Raw genomic sequence first — 19255 nt, 5'->3', positions numbered from 1 at the left:
GACAGCAATGGGAATTCTCCCCTCCAGCGGCACGAGCGGCCGGCGTCGGGCGTTTTGTCGCGGAGGTGTGAATGGGGTGTAATAAATAATAAATATATGCGTGGGAATGACATGAACGCAGCCCAGCCAAGGCAAGTGACCAAAGGCACAGAACCCAGAAGAAAGACCGGGTGAAGATGGAAGTGCCTGGGCCCCGCCTGATTCATCACAGCGCAGCACTGGAGGGCTCATTCTGAAAATTTAAGTGTACACTAATGTGCTAATATGCTATGCATACTTGTACGTTGTGGCACAACCTACCCCAGGGCCTCTAAAAAGTAGTAATGTCAGGAAAGTTTACTACCGCTTTATTATCACAGGATCCCAGGAGCCTCTCATGGGGCCCCCTACTGACCCGGTGGACGGTGGCCCTTGGGCAGTGCCTAAGTGCACAGTTGCCAACATTTAAAAAATATTTTCAGGGCCACTTTTTTATATAAGTGCTATATTTAGAGTAGCTGAGATCCCCGATGTTCCTCTATACATCATAGTAGTAATCACAAAATTAAATGAGTACTAATAATGGGGCAGAACAAATATGAGAACTGATATTTCCTTTAGTTGAACTAACAAAAGTGTGTCCATTCTAGAGCTGGTAACATTGAGCATATTCAGTATAATTTTAAAGAACAGTTTTTGTGGTTAAGCGACATAGGGGAGGAGTATGGACGGTATATAAGTGGGAAGTATGTGCAGGTGAGGGAGAGGAATGTGGAGGGTCTAACAGTGGGCACTATGTACAGGAGAGGAGTACAAAGGGTACGGAAAAAAGCACTATGTACAGAAGACGAGTGTGAAGGGTATGACAATGGGCAGTATGTACAGGAAGAGTGAGGGGGTATGACAGAGGGTAGTACGTACCAGAGAGAAGTGTGGAGGGTATGATGGGGCAGTATGTACAGGAGAGGAGTGTGGAGGGTATGACAGTGGGCAGTATGTACAGGAGAGGAATGTAGACGGTATGATAGTGGGCTCTATGTATAGGAGAGGAGTGTGGAGGGTATGACAGTGAACACTATGTATAGGAGAGGAGTGTGGAGGGTATGACAGTGGGCACTATGTATAGGAGAGGAGTGTGGAGGGTATGACAGTGAGCAGTATGTACAGGAGAGGAGTGTGGAGGGTGCGACAGTGGGCACTAAGTACAGGAGAGAAGTGTATGACAGCAGGCACTATGTACAGGAGAGGAGTGTGAAGGGTATGACAGTGGGCGCTATGTATAGGAGAGGAGTGTGGAGGGTATGACAGTGGGCACTATGTACAGGAGAGGAGTGTGTAGGGTATGACAGTGGGTACTATGTATAGGAGAGAAGTGTGGAGAGTATGACAGTGGGCACTATGTACAGGAGAGGAGTGTGGAGAGTATGACAGTGAGCACTATGTACAGGAGTGGAAGGATATTTAGGGACTGAGTAGTGGTTAAGCGGGTCATACATGGATTGAAATTATGCCAAATATGCAGAGACCAGCCATAGTCAATCTATGTATGGGCTAGCTGGTTTTACACAAGTCAATCTATTAATCAACTTGAGTACAACCAGCCTGTTTTTTTTTCTTAAAACAATCAGTGCTGCCAGCTAAAGTTAGCAACACTGATCATTGTACGCACTGGCAGAACACAATAACACTGCAGGAGTGATTCCCCCATCCACAGGTCAGCAGGTGAGAGGGTGTGTGGGGACAGGCTGGGGAGAGATACTAGTCAGTGGCTGGGTAGGCACTGGTAGTATCAGAGCCAGATACACACAGGTTACATACGCCACGATCGTTAGAGCGAGAACAATAATTCTAGTACTAGACCTCCTCTGTAACTCTAAACATGTAACCTAAAAAAATGTAAAGCATCGCTTAGGATACCAAAAAAAATTGTGCTAACTTAACTGTTTTTTTAATGAATGAAACATTTTTTTCCAAAAAAACATGTTTGAAAAATTGCTGCGCAAATACTGTGCTAGAGCTGCACAATTAATCGTTAAAAAAATCGTGATCTCGATTCAACCCCCCCGACGATCTCCAATGCAGAGTTTGCTGATTCTTTCATATAACAAGTGGAGAGACTTTCAGCTGTCAAAAGAAAATATCTGGGCAGTCTGGCAAGTTTTTAACAGGAAACATTGTAACTGACACTTCCTTCTTAGATCAAAGGGATACACTTCTGTGTGTAAAGAAAAAATCTGGGCAGTCTGCGAAGTTTGTAAACAAAATGAAACATTGTAACTAAATTTAACCATTTAAAGTCCAACACTTGTTTCTTAAAGCGGTAGTTCACCCCCCCCGACACATTTTACCATCGAGACAGGCATTGTAGCGCGAGCTACAGTATGCCTGTCCCGATTTTTTTAACCCCCGTACTCACCTTGTAGTCGTCCATCGTAGATTTCGGCTCCCGCGGGGAATGGGCGTGCCTATGGAGAGGGAGGATGATTGACGGCCGGCCCTGGCACGTCACTCTCCCCGAAGACAGCCGGAGTAGGTCTCGGCTCTTCACGGCGCCTGCGCACAGGCTATGCGCACGCGTCGTGAAGACCAAGCCTATTTCGGCTATTTCCGGAGAAGCGTGACGCGCCAGAGCCGGCCGTCAATCATCCTCCGTCTCCATAGGCACGCCCATTCCCCGGTATCTTCGATGGACGACTACAAGGTGAGTATGGGGCTAAAAAAAACGGGACAGGCATACTGTAGCTCGCGCTACAATGCCTGATTTTAAGGTAAAAGAAAAAAAAAATTTTTTTCCCGTCGATAGGGTGAACCCCCGCTTTAAGTTAGAAAGCAATATTATTTGCTAGAAAATTACTTGGAACTGCCAAACATTATATATATTTTAGCAGAGACTCTAGGGAATACAATGGCTATTGCTGCAATATTTTATGTCACACTGCATTTTCCCACTTCAATGAATAATAAAAACCATAAAAACAAAACAGTGAAGTTAGCCCATTTTTTGTTTTTGTTTTGTGTTAATGTGAAAGATGATGTTACGCCGCAACAATCGTGAGAGAATCGTCATCTATCTTCTAAGCAAAAAAATTGCAATTCTCATTTTAGCCAGAATCGTGCAGCTCTGTACCCTGCAACATAAAAAGTGCAAAGACCACCATAGAGTAATTTTCTAGCAAAAAACAAATGATGATTTTTACATGTAGTAGAGAAGTGTCAGAATTGGCCTGGGTGGCAAGGGGTTAATTACCATGAGTCATATACAAATAATTATTATAAGCACTGTGATCCTATCAGTTTGCTGTAGTGTGTCAGCTTGTATTTATATTGGCCGCTCTGAATGTAGCTTCTGTCAGGCTGTGCAAGCAGGCCCGTATCTCCGGAACCATAAATGATAGCCGTCCCAAATTTTAACCAATTGTGGGGTAGCTCTTCCCATGCCTACCCCCAAATGTGGGCTTTCTGTGACCTCTGGTCATCAAGCTACAGCCCCCCAAATTCGATCTTAAAAAAAAAAAAATCTTAAAAAAAAAAAAAAAAAAATTTTTTTTTTTGGGCAAATGGGCCTATCTTGAGAAAGGGGCCTGGAGCTGCAGCTCCATCAGCCCCATTGTTAATCCGGCCCTGTCGGGACCTGCAGAGAGGGACTTTCATGTGACACAATTCGCTGCTCCTATGTTTCATTGTGAGTTACTGACTTTAATAATTAAAGTGTTATAAATACAGTAAGTAAAACTTTGGACAGAAGAGTGGTATGCGGACGTAGTTTGCAAAAGCGTTTGACACAGTTCCCCACACACTGATAATGTGTAATGCCTCGTACACACACTCAGGAATGATGACGGGAAAAAAAAGAGCCAGTTATCTTTTTTTTGCCGGCTTTTTTTTGGCGGTTTTCCAATCAGAATAACTGCGAGGGAGCATACACACGGCCGAGATTCCCGGCCAAAAGCTCTCATCGCAGTTTTCCCATCTGAAATCCCGGCTGTGTGTACGAGGCATAAGGTAAAGTCTACAGGCTTGGAAAAATCTGTTTGTAAATGGATAGAAAACTGCCAAAAAATAGACCAAATTCAGAGTACAGTAAAACCTTGGATTGCGAGCATAATTTGTTCCAGGAGCATGCTTGTAATCCAAAACACTTGTACATCAATGCAAATTTCCCCAGAAGAAATAATGAAAACTCAAATGAGTGATGTCATCTCTCCTCTCGGTGGTCTTTTCGTCCTGATCCCGAGGAAAGAAGACATCTGGTATGTACACCAATAGTACACTGACACCAGTACACGTAGGCACACAAAATACCCCCTGATCACCCCTCAGTCACCCCCAATCACCCCATGCACCCCCAGTCACAGTGTCACTGATTGCAGTTGTCTTTTGTTTACTGATCACTGCATACAGTGTCATTTGTGACTGTAAAAAGTGTTAGGTCCCTTTAGGTCCAGGGTACCCCTAACCCCCCCTAATAAAGCTTTAACCCCTTGATCGCCCCCCAGGTAACCTTTTCACCACATTAAAAAATGTTTTATTTTAAAAAAAATTGTATTTGCTTAGCAGATTTGGTATGGTAAGTTCTTACTGTTATACTGTAATTGTACTTTGTTTTAATGTTAACCATCATTTGCTTAGCAGGTACGCCATTCAGTTGCAACGCGGATATATTTATCTTGACAGCAACCGCATTTGCTCCCACGATACATAAAGCTGCGACTCCAATGCTGTAGGAGGTTATTTCACCACCACAGTTAAAAAAAGAGCATATATGCCGAAGCATGGGGGCAGCAAGGGCAGAGGAGTGATTTTGCTCCTAATGCCGCGTGCACATGGTCGAAATTCAGACGGAGGTTTGCCCGTTGGAAAGTCCAACCGTGTGTACGCTCCATAACTTTTGCGGGAGGATGCCCCCATGCTTCGGCATATATAAATGGTGCATGTATGCCCATCATTAGAAGTGGATGGATGAAGGGAGGTATTCTAATGGTGGGCATATCCACCGATCAATCTCTTGCTGGACTTTGAATGGTTATACCAGAATGATGCCTGCGGGTTTATGTATCATCTTGTTATAATTCTTTCCAATCAGCGGTCGGCTTTCATGTAAAAAGCAATCCTAGCAGCTAATTAGCCTCTAGACTGCTTTTACAAGCAGTGGGAGGGAATGTCCCCCCCTCCCACCGCCTTCCATTTTCTCTGGCTTTCCCAACAGGGAACCTGAGAATGCAGCCGGTGGTTCTGCCAGCTGACCGTAGAGCTAATAAGAGACCAGAATGGCTCCAATAATCTCTATGGCCTAACAAACCGAAAGCTATGAGCATTTCATGACTTAGAATTTGCCGGATATAAACAGCGCCATTGGGAAATTTGGTGTGATTTTATCACACTAATCTTGTGGTCAGATGCTTTGAGGGCAGAGGAGAGATCTAGGGTCTAATAGACCCCAGTTTTTTTTTCAAAAAAGAGTACTTGTCACTACCTATTGCTATCATAGGGGATATTTACATTCCCTGAGATAACAATAAAAATGATAAAAAAAAATGAAACAGTTAAAAAATAAAATAAAACAGCAAAATAAATAATAATTAAAATAAAAAAAAGCACCCCTGTCCCCCCCTGCTCTCACGCAAAGGCGAACACAAGCGTCAGTCTGGTGCCATATGTAAACAGCAATTGCACCATGCATGTGAGGCATCACTGCGAAGGTCAGATTGGGGGCAATAATTTTAGCGGTAGACCTCATGTGTAAATCTAAAGTGGTAACCTGTAAAGGTTTTGTGCGCAATTTTAAAGCATGTACTCTGCCTAAGATCATCTTTTTTTTTAATTTCATCAAACATTTGGGCAATATAGTGTGTTTTAGTGCATTAAAATAAAGAAAAAGTGTGTTTTTTCCCCAAAAAATGTTTTTGAAAAATCGCTGCGCATTCACTGTGTAGAAAAAAAAATGCAACATCCACCATTTTAATCTGTAGGTCCTTTGCTTTAAAAAAATATATAATGTTTGGGGGTTCAACGTAATTTTCTTGCAAATTTTTTTTTTTTTTTCATGTAAACAAAAAGTCTCAGAAAGGGCTTTGTCTTCAAGTGGTTAGAAGAGTGGGTGTTGTGTGACATAAGCTTCTAAATGTTGTGCATAAAATGCCAGGACAGTTCAAAACCCCCCCAAATGACCCCATTTTGGAAAGTAGACACAATAAGCTATTTGCTGAGAGGCATGTCGAGTCCATATATATAATAATAATAATATTAATAATATAATATTTTATATTTTGACACAAGTTGCGGGAAAAATAATTGTATTTTATTTTTTTGCACAAAGTTGTCACTAAATTATATATTGTTCAAACCTGCCATGGGCATATGTGGAATTACACCCCAAAATACATTCTGTTACTTCTCCTGAGTACGGGGATACCACATGTGTGAGATTTTTTTAGGAGCCTAACCGCATACGAGACCCCAAAAAACAATCACCGCCTTCAGGCTTTCTAAGGGAGTACATTTTTAATTTCACTCCTCACTGCCTATTACTACTTTCCAAAATGGGGTCATTTGGGGGGTGGGGTTGTGCTATCTTGGCGTTTTATGGCCTTCGAAACTGTGATAGGTAGTGAGGAGTGAAATCAAAAATGTACGCCCTTAAATCCTAAAGTCTGTGATTGGTTTTCGAGGCCCTGTACGCGGCGAGGCTGCCAAAAAGTTCCACACATGTGGTATACCCATACTCAGGAGAAGCAGCAGAATGTATTTTGGGTGTAATGTTTAATTCCACATATGCCCATGGCATGTTTGAGCACCCTGTATTATTTAGTGACAACTTTGTGCAAAAAAAAACTTGTGCAAACTCCTGCAACTTGTGGCAAAATATAAAATATTCCATGGACTCAAAACACCTCTCAACAAATAGCTTGGGGTGTCTATTTTCCAAAATTGGGTCATTTGGGGGGGGGGGGGGGGTTAAAAAAAATGTAAATAAAGAATTGAAAAAAAAATCCTGAAGGCGGTGCTTGGTTTTCAGGGCCCCGTACGCTGCTAGGTTTACAAAAAGTCCCACATATGTGGTATCCCCGTATTCAGGAGAAGCAGCGGAATGTATTTTGGGGTGTAATTCCACATATTCCCATGGCATGTTTGAGCACTATATCATTTAGTGACAACTTTGTGGGAAAAAAAGTTTGTTATATTCCCGCAACTTGTGGCAAAATATAAAATATTCCATGAACTCAACATGCCTCTCAGCAAATAGCTTGGGGTGTCTACTTTCCAAAATGGGGTCATTTGGGGGGGGGGGGGGGGGTTGTGCCATCTTGGCATTTTATGGCCTTCAAAACTGTGATAGGTAGTGAGGAATTAAATCAAAAATTTGCGCCCTTAGAAATCCTGAAGGCGGTGCTTGGTTTTTGGGGCGACTAGTCTCTGAAAAAGTCCTACACATGTGGTATACTCAAGAGAAGCAGCAGAATGTATTTTGGGGTGTAATTCCACATATAACCATGGCATGTGTGAGCAATATATCATTTAGTGACAACTTTTTGTAATTTTTTTTCTTTTTTGTCATTCAATCACTTGGGGCAGAAAATTCAATATTCAATGGACTCAACATGCCTCTCAGCAATTTCCTTGGGGGGTCTACTTTTCAAAATGGGGTCATTTTGGGGGGGGGGGGGGGTTGTACTGTCCTGCCATTTTAGCATCTCAAGAAATGAGTTAGGCAGTCATAAACTAAATGCTGTGTAAATTCCAGAAAATGTACCCTAGTTTGTAGATGCTATAACTTTTGCGAAAACCAATAAATATACGCTTATTGACCTTTTTTTTTTTACAAAATACATGTGGCTGAATACATTTTGGCCTAAGTGTATGACTAAAATTTAGTTTATTCGATTTTTCTTATAATAAAAAGTAGAAAATATTTTATTTCTAAATTTTCGGTCTTTTTCTGTTTATATCGCAAAAAATAAATATTGCAGAGGCAATCAAATACAATCAAAAGAAAGCTCTATTTGTGGGAAAAAAAGGACGCAAATTTTGTTTGGGTACAACATTGTATGACCGCGTAATTACCAGTTAAAGCAGAGCAGTGTCAAATTGTAAAAATACCTCTGGTCTTTAAGCTGACAAATGGTCCGGGGCTGAAGTGGTTAAAGTTTAGGTCACCTGGCATTAATATCTGCCTAACACCAATAAAAAAACGGGTCATGGACAATTTTTCATCCCCTAGATAAATTGTTTATACTTATTTACTTTAGTTGTTGTTATTCTGTTGGTTTAAAGCGGAGTTCCGGCCACAATTTCACTTTTTAAATATAAATACCCCTGTAATACACAAGCTTAATGTATTCTAGTAAAGTTAGTCTGTAAACTAAGGTCCGTTTTGTTAGGTTGTTACAGCATTTAGACACTTTATAAAATAGAAATTGACTGGGGCCATCTTAAGTGTGGGCATCATGAAGCCAGACTGTATGACTTCCTGGATTTCAGCCTTGCAGACCTCGCACATGCTCAGTGATGCACAAGCAGTGTCAGATCAGGTTTCAGCACCTGTGCTGTCCAAGTCACATGATTCTTTGAGACTGGGGAGTGCACAGACTCCTGGAAAGTTACACCCACTACATTCCCAGGAGTCTGTGCGGTGTAGGTTAGGAAGCATTAAGCACCTAGGTGCAGGAAGTGGGAAGATTAACTATGCCTAGCAACAACACTTTGAAGGCATCTAAAAAAAAAAAAAAAAATTTTCGTAAAGGACTAATGACATTTTTTTAAAACTGCTGATGTAATGTTATATTTATGGGTGGAACTCCACTTTAAGCATACTATATATTCCCATATCCTTGCAGCATTACTTAGTGAGTCACTGGCACTGAACATAAATATGCATATTCGTTATCCGAATGCTTGGTACAGTATTAGGCAGATAAGTGACTTACTAAGTAGCAAAGGAATTATAAAGGTAAAAGCCTTATGCCGCGTACACATGACCGTTATTAATGTCATGGAAAAAAACAATGTTTTTCTCGACGTGATTCCTCTCAAGCCTGCCTTACATACACACGACGTGACATACGAAACGTATAACGGCACTATAAAGGGGAAGTTCCATTCGAATGGCGCCACCCTTTGGGCTTGATTATGCAAATTTCCCTTCTCATAACTTGCTTCTGAGCATGCACGTTTTTTTCCCCGTCGTTAAACCCTACACTTGACCATTTTTCACGACGTGAAAAACGACGAGAAAAAATAGAGCAGGTTCTTAATTTTTAATGGCCATTTTTCTCGACAAGCCTACACACAATCGTTTTTAATGACCAGTTTAAAAAATTGCATTTTTATCGCCATGAAAAACGGTCGTGTGTACGCGGCATTAGAATTTAATCTTCTATAACAGATTAGCAATGACAGCAATGTATAGCATGTATCATTAAATATGTGGCAAGAGAAGTGTGTATAATTTTTACCTTCAACAGCAATCTAAAAAAAAAAAAAAATTCTGTTACAGGCAGAAAATTAGATGGTGAACCTCCTTTAATTGGGTTCACATTCATAGTTCAAGTCAGGAGGATAGATGGATATGTGGATTTAGCTTCTCTAATTAGTCTGGTACTGACATTCTATTCAAGACAGTTAACTCCCGGACATTGGCTATTCCCAGTGGAGTAGATATCCTATTGAACAGGAAGTGTCAGATAAAAGTTGCGAGCTGTGTTGCAAGAGAGGAGCAGGGGTTGTGAAGGAGGCAGTCATTGTCTCAGTGGAAATCCCCATGAAAAACTGCCATACAAGAATGTCCAAAAGTAACACATTTTCCCAAATATACAACAAACAACAGTGACAAGTCTGGTTTTGATTAGTTTTTTTTTTTTAAATATGACCCCTGCTTGAATTTTTCAAATGTTTACTGAAAAACTAAGGTGACACTCCAGAAGCAAATTAAACTGCTAAATTACATTTATGTTTATTCTTATGCCCTGTACACACGATCGGAATTTCCGATGGGATAAAATCCGATGGAATTTTCCCTCGGAATTCTGTCTTACATACACACCGTCAGACCAAATTCCGATCGTCCAAAACATGGTGACGTAAAACACTACAACAAACCGAGAAAAATAAAGTTCAATGCTTCCGAGCATGCATCGACTTGATTCTGAGCATGCATGTTTTTTTCTCTGTTGGAGTTTCACACAGACGATCGGAATTTCCGATAGGATTTTTTTTCATCGGAAAAAAATAAAACATGTTCTATTTCTAAACTCTGACGGGAAAAAGTCAGATGGGGCCCACACACAGTCGGAATAGCCGATGAAAAAATTCCGTCTGACTTTTTTCATCGGAAATTCCGATCGTGTGTACAAGCATAATACCTGCCAAAGGATTTGTGGATTGGTTAGCCTTTATAGTGAAACATACACCATTGCCAGTCAAGGTGATCACTCTGTTTCATCTGGGTCAGCTTTTCTGCTCTTTGAGTCAGCAATCTGCTCACTACACAGAGGTGATGATGCAGAACCGTTGTCCAATGAGCAGGCTGGAGGCAGAGAGGTAACATAGGAAGCTGCATTGCTAGCCAAGAAATAAGCATGTAAAAAAAGGTGCATAGTAAAGGCCTATTGACATCACTCAGCGCCAAAAGAAAACTCTTCAAATTAATGATAATAACTACATAGAACTAAATCTAGCCACTATGTTGAATAAGATAAATAAAACAAAATATCCTATGTTAATTGCGTCAGCAGCTACTATAAAAAATATCTGAGTAAAACGTATAGCATTTAAAAAGTCCAACGCATCTTATGTCCTTAAAATGCCATAGCAGCGATCATGTCAGTCCATCCACATGTAACAAGTTTTCCATATAAGAAAAAAAAGGTGAAATTACTTCTTTAAGTGTGCGAGGCTCTCATTATGGTGATCCTAATTGTTATCACTTGTGCACCACATACCCAGAACGCCACCACATGAGTAACACTCCCCTTAGGGCAGTGATGGCGAATATGAAGCATATGAAGTATGATGATTTAAGGAGTATGACTGCAAAGAGAATGATAAAAGGGAATTATGACAGGGGTTAGTGGGCAGAGAAATATCAATAAAGCATTTCATTAGATTAAGAACCATGGCTTTTTGAAAGATAAGAAAGAGATACCTGTGTAGAAGGAAAGTTTTTATAAAGTTTAATGCTTGTGTGATGTGGGGAATCTAACTAAGTGGTAGAAATGTTCTCCCGACAGCTCCATGTATACCCCGCCCATACCCCCACCTGCAGGACCTAACTCATAAAATTGACTCCCTCCCTCAGGCCAACGTTCCTTTTTTCTTTACTCCTCACCTCGTAGGACCAAGCAGCACCCCTTACCTGGCTGCAATAAACTTGTGGCTGTCCACCTGTTGATCTCCAGGTCCAGACCCCGCTGTACAGACCCATAAGTGAGTGTTGTGGCTGGCATTTGGGATTGTTGTCCTGCTAAATGCACAGCTGTTCCCAAGGGTGGCACCATGGCTGTGCAGCTGTCTGTTATGTAAGGTCTACATAATTATAATGCCTTTTTATTTTTCTGTGATGCATGCTGCATCTTACTTCATTCAGTAATATTTCTCTAGATTGAATGGATCTCCGTGTGGCAGTTTTTTGATCTCCACTGGAATAAGAAGGGGGCGCTGTTAAGTGGCTTGGCAGCAAGGCACTTACCAGGGTCTGAGGGTCTCTTCTTCCCTCCTCCCGAGCATAGGCAGGATCTCCTTTTCAGCACCTTTGCTAATGGACAATGGCAGCGCTATCCCTGCTGCGTTCAGCCACAGCCCTCCCTTGTTCTCCCAGGCTCTCCCATTCCATCTGGTCCGATTGCAGCGCACAAAGAAGAAGGAACATCAGTTTCTCCCTCTCCTCCGTGAAAACTGAGGCCTTAAAGCGGTGGTTCACCCTAATTTACAAGTTCTGCTTCTTAAAAACTTCTGCCATGGTACACTATGTATTCGTTTTTTTTTTTTTTTTTTTATCGGCCTCCTTACCTTGAAACGAGGCCCTTTTGTGAGCTGTCACTCACTATTTCCCGCGGGAGTGGTTTTCGAATATCCCCCATCAGCGCTTTGTCTCCTGGGAGCGTCTCCTGAGAATCCCAGGAGATGCGCTGTGTCGAAATCCCGCGATATCTCGTGGGTCACGTGACGTCAGGCGGGTCATGTGACTTCGCCAGCGTGTCAGGATTCGCCGCATCCCGGAAGAAGAACGAGCTGGGCTTCACAGTGCCCACAGTAAAGATGGTAACGTCCATCTTAGGATTTTATAAAATATCGTTTTCTCGCGATTACCACTGCAGCGGGCTGAAAGACTGGGACAGATGAGCGATTACCTACACAAGGTAAGAGCGCCAGAAAACTTAAAAAAAAAAAAAAATTAAACCCGCGGAACCCCCGCTTTAAGTGATAAAGATTTCATCACTTCCAGTATTGGTTCTGCATTTACCTGGCCTTGGAGGGCAGAGGAGGGATCAGGGGTCTAATAAACCCCAGATTTCTCCATAAAGAGGATATGTCACTACCCAAGGTATCACAAGGGATGATAAATACTATGGAACTAACTAAATATCAATAGTTTTGTTAGCTGTTTTTCGTTAAAGTTATCTGAAAGATGGGTTTCAAATGTTTTGACAGGGGCGCAGCTTTAGTGCTTGCCATAGGCGATATTTTCACTAGATACGCCTCTGAATAAAGGCACCTGCATGTGGACTGTTTGAATTGTAACTCCACTTTTGTTTAACCACTTACCCCCCGGACCATATTGCTGCCCAAAGACCAGAGACCTTTTTGCGATTCGGGACTGCGTCGCTTTAACAGACAATTGCGCGGTCGTGCGACGTGGCTCCCAAACAAAATTGGCGTCCTTTTTTTCCCACAAATAGAGCTTTCTTTTGTTGGTATTTGATCACCTCTGCGGTTTTTATTTTTTGCGCTATTAACAAAAATATAGCGACAATTTTGAAAAAAATGAATATTTTTTACTTTTTGCCATAATAAATATCCCCCAAAAATATATAAAAAAAAATGTTTTCCTCAGTTTAGGCCGATACGTATTCTTCTATATATTTTTCGTAAAAAAAAAAACGCAATAAGCGCTAATTGATTGGTTTGCGCAAAAGTTATAGCGTTTACAAAATAGGGGGTATTTTTATGGCATTTTTATTAATATTTTTTTTTACTAGTAATGGCGGCGATCAGCGATTTTTTTTTCGGTACTGGGACATTATGGCGGACACTTCGGACACTTTTGACACATTTTTGGGACCATTGGCATTTTTATAGCGATCAGTGCTATAAAGATGCATTGGATTACTATAAAAATGCCACTGGCAGTGAAGGGGTTAACACTAGGGGGTGGGGAAGGGGTTAAGTATGCCTGGGTGTGTTCTTACTGTGGGGGGGGTGTGGCCTCACTAGGGGGAAACACTGATCCTCTGTTCATACATTGTATGAACAGAAGATCAGCATTTCCCCCGCTGACAGGACCGAGAGCTGTGTGTTTACACACACAGCTCCCGGTCCCCGCTCTGTAACGAGCGATCGCGTGTGCCCGGCGGCGATCGCGCCCGCCGGGCACACGCACGGGAGTCGGGGGCGAGCGGGGGGCGCGCGCGCCTCCGGCGGCACGCACGCACCCCCGGCGGCATGCACGCGCCCCTAGTGGCGGCTCAAAGAGCCGCCGTATAGCTACGGGCTCTTGCCCAGCAGAGCCGACCTGCCGCCGTAGAATGACGGCGGCTGGTCGGCAAGCAGTTAACCTCTGGAATATTTACCACCCTTCAAGACCAGGTCATTTTTGGCGATACGGTACTGCATTATTTTTTTACTGACAATTGCACGTGCGACACTGTACTCAAATAACATTTCTGTCCCTTTTCCCCACAAATTTAGCTTTCTATTGGTGATATTTGATCACCTCTGTCTTTTTTTTTTTTTGTACTATAAACAACAACAGACAGACAATTTTGAAAAAGAAAAAGAAAATTTTACTTTCTGCTATAAAACATATCCAATAAAAAAAAAAAAAATGTCTTTATCAATTTAGGCCAATATGTATTCTGCTACATATTTTTGGTAAATAAATCCCAATAAACATGTATTGATTGGTTTGTGCAAAACTATGAGATATTTTTATTTATTTATTTTTCATTTTTTCATTTTTCATTTTTGCTAATAATGGCGGTGATCAGCGAATTAACGCGAGACTGCAATATTGTGGCAGGCAATTAGACACTAACTGACACTATTTGTCTGAAAAAAATTATAAAGATTCTGGGCCAGATCGACGAAGCGCGGCGCTTCTCTCCGTCCGGCGTAGTGTATCTCAGATACACTACGCCGCCGTAACTTACATTTTTTTTTAGTATCCTCAAAGAATTCCCGCCGTAAGTTACGGCGGCGTAGTGTAACTTAGGCGGCGTAAGGGCGCATAATTCAAATGTATGTGATGGTGACGTGTTTTATGTTAATACGTCGTGACCCGACGTAAATTATGTTTTTTTTTTAACGCCGCATGCGCCGTCCGTGGGGGTATCCCAGTGCGCATGCTCAAAATTAAACTGGAACAAGCCAATGCTTACGACGGTGACGTCATTCTACGCAAAGCCCTATTCGCGAACGACTTACGCAAACGACGTTACATTTTCAAAATTCGACGCGGGAACGACGGCCATACTTAACATAGGATATGCCTCATATAGCAGGGGTAACTATAAGCTGGAAAAAGCCGAACGCAAACGACGTAAAAAAAATGCGCCGGCCGGACGTACGTTCGTGGAGCGCCGTATCTAGCTAATTTGCATACTCAATGCGGAATTCGACGGAAACGCCACCTAGCGGCCAGCGCAAATATGCACCTAAGATCCGACGGCGTACTAAGACGTACGCCTGTCGGATCGATCCCTCATTCAGTCGTATCTTGTTTTGTGGATACAAAACAAAGATACAACGGGGGAACTTTGAAATTACGCGGCTTATCAATAGATATGCCGGCGTAATTCGTTTGTGGATCTGGCCCTTTGTTTGGGTACAATGTAGCATGGCTGAGTGTCATTTAAAATGTGACAGTACTGAAAGCTGAAAATTGGTCTGGGCAGGAAGGGGTTAAAGGTGCCCTGTATTGAAGTGGTTAAAGAGGGACGTAATTAAAACCAGCAACTGTTGAGACAATGAACATACTTTAGTCAGGACTATGTAACACACAACATATTTTATATAGTGCAGTAATCAGTGATTGGGGGGGGGGGCTGGAAATAAATAATATAACTGGTTGCCAATGGAAGAACAATGCTAATAATATGTGTTCTTAGTGCTGCTGATGTGCAGTTTGAGGTGAAGCCCTCTAGGCTCAGACCACATACAGGCACCCACTAGGCCAAGAGCCATGATGTAGGTACCCCTGGACTGTGATATCATCTCTCCTCAGGTGGATAACATGGCTCCCCTTACAGTCTACACTCTACTTTCTCCTCCAACCCAAAACAAAAACAATTGCTGTGGTTCTTCCTCATTGCCATGCAAATATTAAGGCCAGGTTTCTGCTTCTGTCCATGTCTTATAAACACAGCTGCTGCCCAACCAGATACACTACCATTCACACTGAGTTCCACCATGTGTCCTCCAGCATTGACCTAGAACTGTCAACACACCACAAGACCCAAATGTTTACAATAAGAGACTATCTGCAGGCTACAACTCATCACCACCATAGAGTGCAATTCAATAAAATCACGACATTATGTAATGTTTACAAGCAGGTTGGAGATTTGACAAAGCTGGTAATGAATCAGTAACTGAGAACACTTTTTATTAAAGCGGGGGTTCACCCTATTAAAAAAAAAAAAAAAAAAAAAAAATTATTCTAGCATAAAATTCGGCATCGTAGCGCGAGCTACAGTATGCCGGTCTTACATTTTTTATCCCCGTACTCACTGTTTAATCCTACCTAGACGATTACGACTGCCCACGGGGAATGGGCGTTCCAATCCAGACGGAAAGTGATTGACGGCCGGCTCTGGCGCGCCACGCTTCTCCGGAAATAGCCGAAATAGGCTTGGCTCTTCACGGCGCCTGCGCATAGCCTGTGCGCAGGCGCCGTGAAGAGCCGAGACCTACTCCGGCTGTCTTCGGGGAGCGTGACGTGCCAGAGTCGGCCGTCAATCACCCTCCCTCTTGCTAGGAACGCCCATTCCCCGCGGCAGACGGAATCGTCTAGGTACGATTAAACAGTGAGTACGGGGATAAAAAATGTAAGACCGGCATACTGTAGCTCGCGCTACGATGCCGAATTGTATGCTGAAATGTTGTTCAGCAGGGTGAACCACCGCTTTAAGGTTATGCCTAACTTTTTTTATCTATGGGGATAGGTGTGTGAGGTCAGTGGCGTCACTAGGGTTGGTGTCACCTGGTGCGGTAAAATATGGTGTCACCCCCCCCCCCCCCAATAACATTTTTCAAATATTTTTTACCCTACTGTTTGCTCTCTGTTCTCCTTTCTTCCCCTTTTCTCTCTCTCCCTATCCATCTTTCTTGTTCTTTCTATTCCTTCTTCTTTCTCTCCATTTTTCTTTATCCCCTCCCCCCACCTCTCTTTCTCCAGAACCGGAATTCACATCTCAGGAGCCTATAGGCCAGGGGCATACCTAGAGCATTTGGCACCCGGGGCGGATCCAATATCTGGCACCCCCCCCCCCACGTTAAAATGTAAAAACACCCCACTGTGCCCCCTGCATACCTCTGCATCCTTCAATATCTTTTTGTTACTACTGTGTACCCCTCTCCACAACTGCACCTCTGGACCCCTTTACATTACACAGCACCCTGCACCTCTGGACCTCTTTACATTACACAGCACCCTGCACCTCGTTACACTACACAGTACCCTGCATCACTGGACCCCTTTAAAATTACACAGCACCCTGCATCACTGGACCCCTTTACATCTCACAGCCCCCTTCACCTCTGGACCCTTTTACATTACACAGCACCCTGCACCTCTGGGCCCCTTTACATTACACAGCACCCTGCACCTCTGGACCCCTTTACATTACACAGCACCCTGCATCACTGGACCCCTTTGCATCACATAGCCCCCTGCACCTCTGGACCCCTTTACATTACACAGCACCCTGCACCTCTGGACCCCTTTACATTACACAGCACCCTGCATCACTGGACCCCTTTACATTACACAGCCCCCTGCATCACTGGACCCCTTTACATTAAACAGCCCCCTGCATCACTGGAGCCCTTTAAAATTACACAGTACCCTGCATCACTGGACCCCTTTAAAATTACACAGCACCCTGTATCACTGGACCCCTTTACATCTCATAGCCCCCTGCACCTCTGGACCCTTTTACATTACACAGCCCCCTGCACCACTGGACCCCTTTACATCACATAGCCCCCTGCACCTCTGGACCCCTTTACATTACACAGCACCCTGCATCACTGGACCCCTTTACATTACACAGCACCCTGCACCTCTGGACCCCTTTACATTACACAGCACCCTGCATCACTGCACCCCTTTTACATTACACAGCCGCCTGCACCTCTGCACCCCTTTGCATCACATAGCCCCCTGCACCTCTGGACCCTTTTACACTACACAGCCCTCTGCACCCCTTTACATTACACAGCACCCTGCATCACTGCACCCCTTTTAAATTACACAGCCACCTGCACCTCTGGACCCCTGCATGTTACACAGACCCCCCTTCAGTGCAGACACCCCCCCTCAGTGCAACCCCCTCTCAGTGCAAACCCCCTCGGTGCAACCCCCCAGTGCAAACACCCCCCCTTAGTGCAAACCCCCCTTAGTGAAAACCCCCTCAGTGCAAACACCCCCTTAGTACATCCCCCCACCCTTTCAGTGAAATCCCCCCAGGTGCAAACACCCCCCTCCCCATTCAGTACCTCAGATCATCGCATGCAGCGCCACGGCACATGGACAGAAGGTCCCCTCGGCCCCTCCCCCTCTGTACACACAAACAGAGAGGAGTGGGCTGTGCCTGTGTGCCGACTGCCGACCACCGCTAACAACCCGTGGCTGTGAAAGGAGGGGATGGATGGTGCTGCGGTGTCACCCCGCAACCCCCCCTCCTCTTGTACCGCAGCGTTAGGCACTCCGATTCCGCGGCGCTCATCGCTGCAGTCGCGGGGGGAGCCGCCCCCCCCCCCCCACATGTCAGCCTAAAAAAAAAAAAAAAATGTTTTTTTTTTTAAAATCGGGATGGTGTCACCCCTCTAGTGGGTGTCACCCGGGGCGGCCCGCACCCCCCGCACCCCCCTAGCAACGCCTCTGTGTGAGGTGAATGTGAGTGATATAATGCAAGTTAGTTTAGATTCACACTGTTTTTGCATTTTTTTTTTTTTTTTTTGTTTCAAAGATGTTTATTATTAGCTCTTCACAGTACAATCATTAAGACATAAGGTACATAGAATAACATCTCAGTGGTCGCAGACACATAAAGCGAAAATATGCGGGCGCAGCCGCTTCGCCATACATAGAAGGGATATAAATAAATCATCTAAGGGTGACAATGCAGTGAATTAGGGTGATAACCACCTCTACAAACAATCTTTAACTTCTGTAAGTGTTAGTCGTGTCAGGAGGCGAAAGTCTGCCTCTCGTGCGGCTACCATAGCATGCCTAAAGCAATGAGTAGCGTAACCGAGGAGCGAAGGTAACGTACTCCTCTCAGACAGCCCCGGTGCCTACCGAGCGCCTTTATGGATAACTAATATCAAGTGTCTATCTGTCTGCAGAGTGTGTCTCTAGGCAGGTCGCCCTAGCCACATCTCATCTCTAGTATCTGTACCATTTAGCGCAGAGTCATCCCCGTGAACCGAGGAGGGTATGTGAGATGCTTAAAAAAAAAGGGGAAGGGGGGGTAGGACCGGCAGTGGGACTGGGGGGGGGGCATATAAAATGGGGGGGGGGCCTGAGATGGAGGGAACGGAGCGTTCCGCCACAGCTCTGTAGGGGGGTGGAACGCAGGCTTCTGAGGTCAGTGACGTCAAGGTCTAACAGTCCGGTAGTCGGCTGTCGAGGTGTAGTGTTTCCAGCAGGCCCATGTCTCGTTGAATCTGGCAGGGTTGTCATTGGCTCCATCTCCATCGTCTTTTGAATGCGTTGGAACCAGTCCGCCAGAGAAGGGGGTTGTGGGGATAACCATTTGATTGGGATGCACATCCGAGCAGCGTTCACCATGTGCATAGCCAATGATCGGTTATATCCCTTCGGGAGCGTCAGGGCGTG

This window comes from Rana temporaria, chromosome 8 (assembly GCF_905171775.1).
Source record: "Rana temporaria chromosome 8, aRanTem1.1, whole genome shotgun sequence".
NCBI lineage: Eukaryota > Metazoa > Chordata > Amphibia > Anura > Ranidae > Rana > Rana temporaria.
This window is presented reverse-complemented; position numbering follows the sequence as displayed.